The following is a 7,233-nucleotide window of genomic DNA, read 5'->3' on the forward strand; positions in this document are numbered from 1 at the left end:
AAACTATTTGCAACCTTATCCATTTAGCACATCCTCCCCAAGAACTCTAGAACTGTTAGATGCGACCAGTTATGTATTCCTTATATTTGTACTTAATAAATGTCGCTGCTTGTTTATTGTACAGGGGTTAAAAGGGTTTCCCCCCCTTTTTTCTTGCATCATGATGGGTTAAAGGCAAGGTTCTATGTCCTCCTCTTGTAACCATGGTTTTAAATTTCGACCAGGACCAAAACGAAATTTCACCGAAACCGAAATGTATCAAATTTCGGTCGGAATTACGGCGAAATAATAGATAAATTGATATTATTTTAATCATTTACCAAATTTTGACAGAAATGACTGAAATTTCAGTTTAAAAAAAAAGATATTTCGAGGGCTTTTACCCAATTTCGACCGAAATTTCATGATTTTGGCCGAAATTTTGGTTCTCGGAAGGACCGAAATTTAAAACCTTGCTTGTAACTATTTTTTCATATCAGTAAAATTTTAAGGTGATGCCGTGCGTTCCTAGATAAATTTCCGGGCTAAAAAAATGTTTTGCCCTTAACTAACCTGACACTTGTCGCTTTGGAGTGAAGACCAATGATGAGTGGTGTTGATCATGTGCTCGGATATAAAAAATCAGAAAAGAGGCTGAAAGTTATGAAAATACTAGTGTAGACACCCCATTTTGACCGAACTCTAAAAGCCCGGTCAGGACAGGAACCCTATCAAACTAGTGTTTTAGCGCCCCCAATTTGTTCCTAAGGTAGGATAGGGTCCCACTAAAGTTTTCGTAAAATTTCATCCGAATTCGTCGCTGTTTGCCTAGCAGACGGGCGATGTTTGTGGTGTACCGTAGTGTAGGAATAAGGGTGGCGATTTAGCCAGAAATAGGGGTGCACTGGAACCTAGAAAACCAGTTCAATTTTTTTTGTAATGGGTTGTCCAGGGAGATACGGGGGGGTATACGGATTAGTGTGTAACAAAATTAGTTAGGGGAGAATCTTTGGAAGCTTCCTAGGTGGTTACGCTTCCTTTGATCCCAGCCCTTAAACAAAAAGTTGATTTAAAGTCTAGGATCAAAAGGGAGGAGAAGATATTTTCTCAAAAATATTTCCCCCTGCTTTTGCTTGGACAACCCCCCCACTTAGGTTAAAAGTTGTGAGGAATGCACTATATAGTGGTTGTCCATGGAGGATTGGGGGGAGGTAAATTTATCATTTCCCTTTTATATTCTCTCGAGCTAGGGTTTAGAGAAGGATTTTTTTTTATTCATCTTCGTGGGAGAAAAGAAAACAGAGAGAGAGAGAGAGGGAGAGAGAGTCGCCTCCACCTCCGGCCTCATCTCCGGCAAGCCGCCCACCAGCCAGCCATCACCCCTTTAATCCACCTCATTTCCAGCTGCAAGAGAGGGTGGAAGAAGGGGATTCTTCGCCAACTTTGCCGGAATCTGGCAAGCCTCCTCCATTTTCGCTGGCCGTCTTCCATTTCCCCAACCCTACCCATCTTCTTTTCTCCAACCACACCTCGTCGGAATCCGGAAAAGCTACCCATCTTCTTCGCATCACCCACCATTACCGCTACTAACCCCATCTCCACCTCCACCAAAACCCCATCAAACCCCATCCAAACCCTCCTCCATTTTTAACCCCATCTCCACCTCCACCAACTCCATTTTCTTTGACCATATCCTCCATCTAATTCGACCACCCAAACCCATCTCCTCTATCTCCCTCCATTATTACCCTCAAACCCTCCATCAAGAACCCCATTTTCCACCCCCTCTGCCACCCAAACCCAATCCCTCCATCTCCAATCTCCACCCATTTCTGCAATCCGACCAACCCCTCTCCCCAAAAGAATTCGAAACCCTCTTCTTAACCCCCTATTTACAGCCACTACCCCATCTTCTTCAAAACCCATTTTTGTCATCTCCTTCTCCGGCCATCACCTCCTCCAATCCTCACCACCTCTACCACCATCAACCTATATTTCTCCCATTTCCCATCTTCTCCCCCATAGCAGCCACCTCAAATCTGCTCCCATCTTCTTCCCCATAGCAGCCACCAATTTTCACAATCTCGGCAATATCGCTCGATTCGGTGATTACGGAGGCAAGAAGAGAGGGCATAACCAAGAGGTAATATCAGTTTTCTATTCTCCCTGCAATTTCATTCCATGTCTAATCTTGTGTGTGTAATCGTGCCTTTGATGTTTGTTATGTTCAGGAATTTTTGTTTTACGCTTCTCTGAATTCTATACCATGAATTTTGTGTGATTGTTATGGGTGGCTTGTGCCTTTGATGTTTTTGATAAAAAAAAAAAGGGAGTTATCATGATCTTAGACTTGGCCTTGAATTTGAAGTATGATTTGGGCTTCTTATGATTAATTTTTATGGAATTTTGGGAGTGCAGCATACAGGTTTTAATTTTAGAAACTGGTTTTCACCCAATTTTGATCCTCGCCCGAGGTGATCTAGGTATAAAATTTGATATTTTCGCTCCTTTGTCGTTCGGTTCAAGATGCTGATATAGGTAGTTTTGAAAATTCCCCATTCGAGTACAGATTACTCCATAAAATGTTTTTAGATCCTCTTGGAGTATATATGGTTGTGATTTCAGTTTTACTCAAGTTTTGATTTCTACATATGTATCTGATTCATGATTAGCTCAAGGTAAATGCTCGATTGGTTTCGAATGAGGTTCAATTGCCGCGTTTGAGTAGTCATTTTGGTTCCATGCATTTCAGAGTTGTGTGGACTGCCCATCTGCCATTTGGTAATGTTCATTTGAAGATTGACTCATGCATATTGATTAGCTATTTGTCATTTGCCACCACATTTTTCATGGTCATAGTTCACATTCTCCTCTGTCAAGTATCCTCTCTAAGTCTCTTGAAGTTAATATCAGCTCCACCTTCCATTTTTTTTCTGTTCAATTGGGTTTTGAATGCCTTGGAAACATTGTGGCACTTTGCTAGGTTTGTAAATGCTAAGAGGTGATGTATGCCTATTTGATGTAGGAAATCAGATGATACAAGTATCATCTGCTTTCACAGGAGACCCATGTCGAGGGTTCAGTTGAATTGTTTTGTGGCTCGATCTTTTGATGATCCTAGAGTATGTTTGGTCTATTAAAGTTACATGCTGTTGCATTTATCGTGGTGATTTCCTTGATAAGGTTACCATTCATTAACATTTTGGAGATTTGATTCTGAGACAGATTCTGAATTATGCAATTTGGGTGTACTTTTCCTCCTTTAGATATTTTCAGTCATGTGTTGTATGCAATTCATGAATAGCTTTTGATCAGTGGCTTTGTAGAAAATGATTTTGGGCCTAATCTCGCTTTGAATGATACAAGAATCAAAATGTTTTCTCTTCCATGGTGGATTTGTATAATCTCTTCTTGAAATCTATAAAAATAGTCTGCTGATTTGTAGAAACTTGGAATCTGGTAGTTTTTGGAATGATCAATGTAACATAGTTTTGATCAAGACATTAAAATCGGTCTTGCATGATTTCACAATAGTATGGTTCTCGTTCATTCTATTCCAAATCTACTTGTGTTATAGTCGACCTCGGTGCTACAACATGAAGTCTCCTCTGTTAGGGCTTGGAGAGTTGTGTCAATACTCTCTTCTTCAAAATCTTGGGACGAGGACCCAAATTGATTTGCTAATTTTCAGTCCTTGTCTTCATGTCGGTTCCCCAAGTCAAGAAGGTACATGTTGAATTTCCCTTGGTCCTGTAGTCGTATGTGAAACCCTATGGCAGTTCCCTCATAGTGGGGGCGATGATAGGGATACTTTGAGCCCTCCTTTGTATATAGGAGACTTGCCTAGTCTCATCAGAACCCTTGTTTACGTCATTTGTGTCTCAGAGACAAGCCTTGTCTCATATAGAGAGTTCCCCCTTTAGGAGGCTTACCTAGCCTCATGTAAGAGTGGCCTCCTCTTTTAGAGCGAGTCTTTGACTTTGTAGTGTTATTAGAGAGTCTCTGATTCATTTGTACTCCCTCCCTAGTGTTATTAGTTAGGAATTTTTTTTATTAGAGACTAACTCAGTCTTATTAGAGCTTTGCTCGTTTGAGATCTTAGATTCGTTTTCTCTGTTCTTGGGACACTTCTTTACGTGTTGTGGTTTGTCTCTTTGAGACGCTAGTTGCTTGTTCGGGATTTCCCCTTTAGATTTAGGGTTTTGCCCTAGTTTATGGTATTACTTGCGTGATCCCTTTAAGAGTGAAAGCATTTTAAGGTCCAAAAGTATTGGAATATTTGAAAACTCAAAAACATTAGAAATTTGAAACTCAAAAACATTTGAAAACTTTAAAAAATATCAAAAACATTTGAAAAACATTAAAACCGTCAAATCATTTGAAGTGTTAGGAGAGTTCGTTTTGAACTACGTTGGCTTGATCCTCTTCCACGAGGTACGTAGTGCAGCTTGGGATTTATATCCCAAGTCCAACCAAACTTTTGTAAATAGCATTTTAAACCTTTTTGAATAAACAACTTTACAGCCTTGATTTCAAAAGCTCTTCCTCTAGAGTTAGGAGTTTCTCCTAGATAGAGAGTTTCTTTTAGAGTTAGGGATTTGTCTTTGATTTGTTGTGTGCTTGTGTGTGTTTGTTTTAGAGTTAGGGGTTCGTCCTAGAGTTATAGGAGCACCTTCGTCCGGTCAGTTGGCGATTCACATCGCCGACTGATGACTAGGTCTAAGATGCGTTAGTGATCCTAATATTTTCCTTAGGACGCACAGCCTAGTTACACATAGGTTGTAGGAACCACCTGCATTAGCTTAAGGCTAACTTACATTTATTTAAGGCATATAGGGTGTCCTAAAATCTACAATTCACTGAAATCTAAATGATCGTTCAAGAAGCTTTAAGAACTAGCCGATTTTTTAGGTCGAGTATATGTTAGAGGTCTAGGTGTCTTAGGCATCCTAGCTTAGAATAGGCGCGAAGAACTACGTTGCTCTGATTCTCGTGAAGGCGGGGATACGTAGGCTTCTTTGGATGAATATCAGACTATCCGAGGACTCGGGCTAAATCGTTTTAGAGTCTTAGGATTTGTTGTTTTGTTATGTAATGTGTTTTTTGCTATGTTTTCTTACTTTCATGCGCAGACCTTATACCTTTAGCTGTAGCATGCATGTGTTTGTTCACCAGAACTTAGACACCCATTAGGCATGTCACACATAACCTAGCGATGCTTAGGTGACACACTTCTTTCATTTATGTTGTGTATGATTATTATCTCGTCCCCGAGTCATGCTTAGGTGACACACTTCTTTCATATTTATTCCCATTTCACATGATTTTCGTCCAAAATTCTTCGAAGTTAATAATAAATGGCATAAGAGACCAAGTGTTCGCACTCGGGCGAATTGGGGGTGCTCTTCAGACCTTCTCCATTCGTCACCAGGCACGGACCTTTTGTATCTCTGGTTATCTATTGCAAACAGAGCATTTGTTTTGGTTCCATGGCGTATCCATGGATGACGACTCTGAGTTATTTTTAGGTACATCTCGGTTTCAAGCCTTGGCTCCTGATCAGGATGTATCTCATTCGTTTTGTATCGCCACTCATGCTATGCTGTGAGAGTGGCACCTATTTTGAGAGTTCCCTGGTAGAGCTCTCCTTCACATGTGGAGATCTTTGAGGATGTAGAGACTCGTTCCCTCACCCGTCCTCTCGGATAGGGGTCCACACCTAGAAATGCTAAGAATCTCAATGAAGCCCTAGAAGTCATAAGAATACTAGTAGAAACCTAAACAATCGTGAGAATCCCATTAGAAGAGGGTGAGGGAATGCGTCACTCCCGAATTTGACGATAAGAACTCCTCCCTTTTAAACCCGCCTTAAACCTTCCTCCCCTTATTTTTCTCCTTCTCAACAACCATGCCAAAATCCCCTTTTCCTTTTCAACTGTCCCCCATTTCACACCGTCTAGGACATAGTTACCAGGGTGGGAAACGAAACATGAAACGCTTGAAAAAAATATTAAGGGAAACGAGAAACGAGAAAAAACACGAAATATGTGTTTTTCTAGATTTTAATTAATTTCAAATTTCTATTTGAAGTTTTCTTATTTTTATTTTGCTTACAATATATGCTATTGTTTTCTTTTTTAATATTTATTCCACAATTTTTGATGTGTTTTTTCTAAAATGATTTTCGTAAGTTCTACATATGTTTTCTACACGTTTCACATGCGTTTTCTACAAGTGTTGCATACTTTTATCGTGCGTTTCACACATGATTTACTTAAGTTTCTGTTTCTCATATGTTCCTATGCATTTCGGAAACATTTCTCCAATTATTTATCATATTTCGGAAACATTTCTGAAACGTGTTTCCCACGTTTTAGGGGAAACGAGTTTCCCACCCGCCCAAGCAGTTTTCAGGCAACTATGCTCTAGGTTTCTCCTCGTCACCCTCATCCCAATCTCCAGTTCCGATTCAATCCACGATATCCTCCGTGCCAATGGATTGCCCACAGGCCTTTTCCCAAAGCCCGTTAAATCATTCACCCTCGATGAAAAAGGAAACTTAGAGGTCTTTCTCGAAACCCCTTGTATGACGAAATTCGAGGACAGAGTCTTCTTCGAGAGCGTTACAAAGGGAAATCTGAGCTACGGCAAACTTAACGGCGTTATGGGTGTTGCTCAGGAAGAGCTTTTCTTGTGGCTCCCTGTCAAAGACATCATCCTTGATGACCCTTCTTCAGGTCTCATTCTTTTTGACATTGGTGTTGTTCACAAACAGTTCTCGCTCTCTCTTTTCGAAGATCCGCCTGATTGTCGGCCGGAAGGCGAAGGAGTCTTGATTCATGTCGATAACTGATTTACTGTATAATTTTCCCCCAATTGAGAACAGCGTTCTTCTATCTTTCTTTTTTTTTTGCTAATTTCCATTTCGATTTTTTTTTTTTTTAGTGTTTAATTGCTATAATGGTGTTTTGGATCTTTTGTTTAACTGAAAATTTATTTGGCATGCAGGAGAGTTCTCATTAAAGAATGTGGATGAGAAGGGATCTCAAGAGTCACGATAAAGAGATGATTTGTTTGCTTTTATATTTTTTAATAGTCTTCTGTTTTTCTCTTTTGAAGATGGTTGGTGTGTAAATTGAAGCTTTGAATTAGGTAATCTAACAAGATTAGGGATAGGAAAGGCTAGTAGAATTTTCTTCTTTGTTTTCTTTTTTGAGAATCGTACATGAAAGCTTGCCAAGAGATCTTTCTTTA

At 39.9% G+C, this 7,233-nt stretch overlaps 1 long non-coding RNA gene across 1 annotated transcript; it reads left to right on the forward strand.

Annotated features, from left to right (window-relative positions):
• Positions 1-6,300: 6,300 nt before the first annotated feature.
• On the forward strand, positions 6,301-7,233 carry LOC143882554 (uncharacterized). The gene is made up of 2 exons (XR_013252265.1): positions 6,301-6,838; positions 6,988-7,233. It is a non-coding gene; the product is annotated as an uncharacterized LOC143882554 (long non-coding RNA).

This window comes from Tasmannia lanceolata, unplaced genomic scaffold, assembly GCF_043159265.1.
Source record: "Tasmannia lanceolata isolate RefF3 unplaced genomic scaffold, GAP_Taslan_0.1 ptg000008l, whole genome shotgun sequence".
Taxonomy (NCBI): domain Eukaryota; kingdom Viridiplantae; phylum Streptophyta; class Magnoliopsida; order Canellales; family Winteraceae; genus Tasmannia; species Tasmannia lanceolata.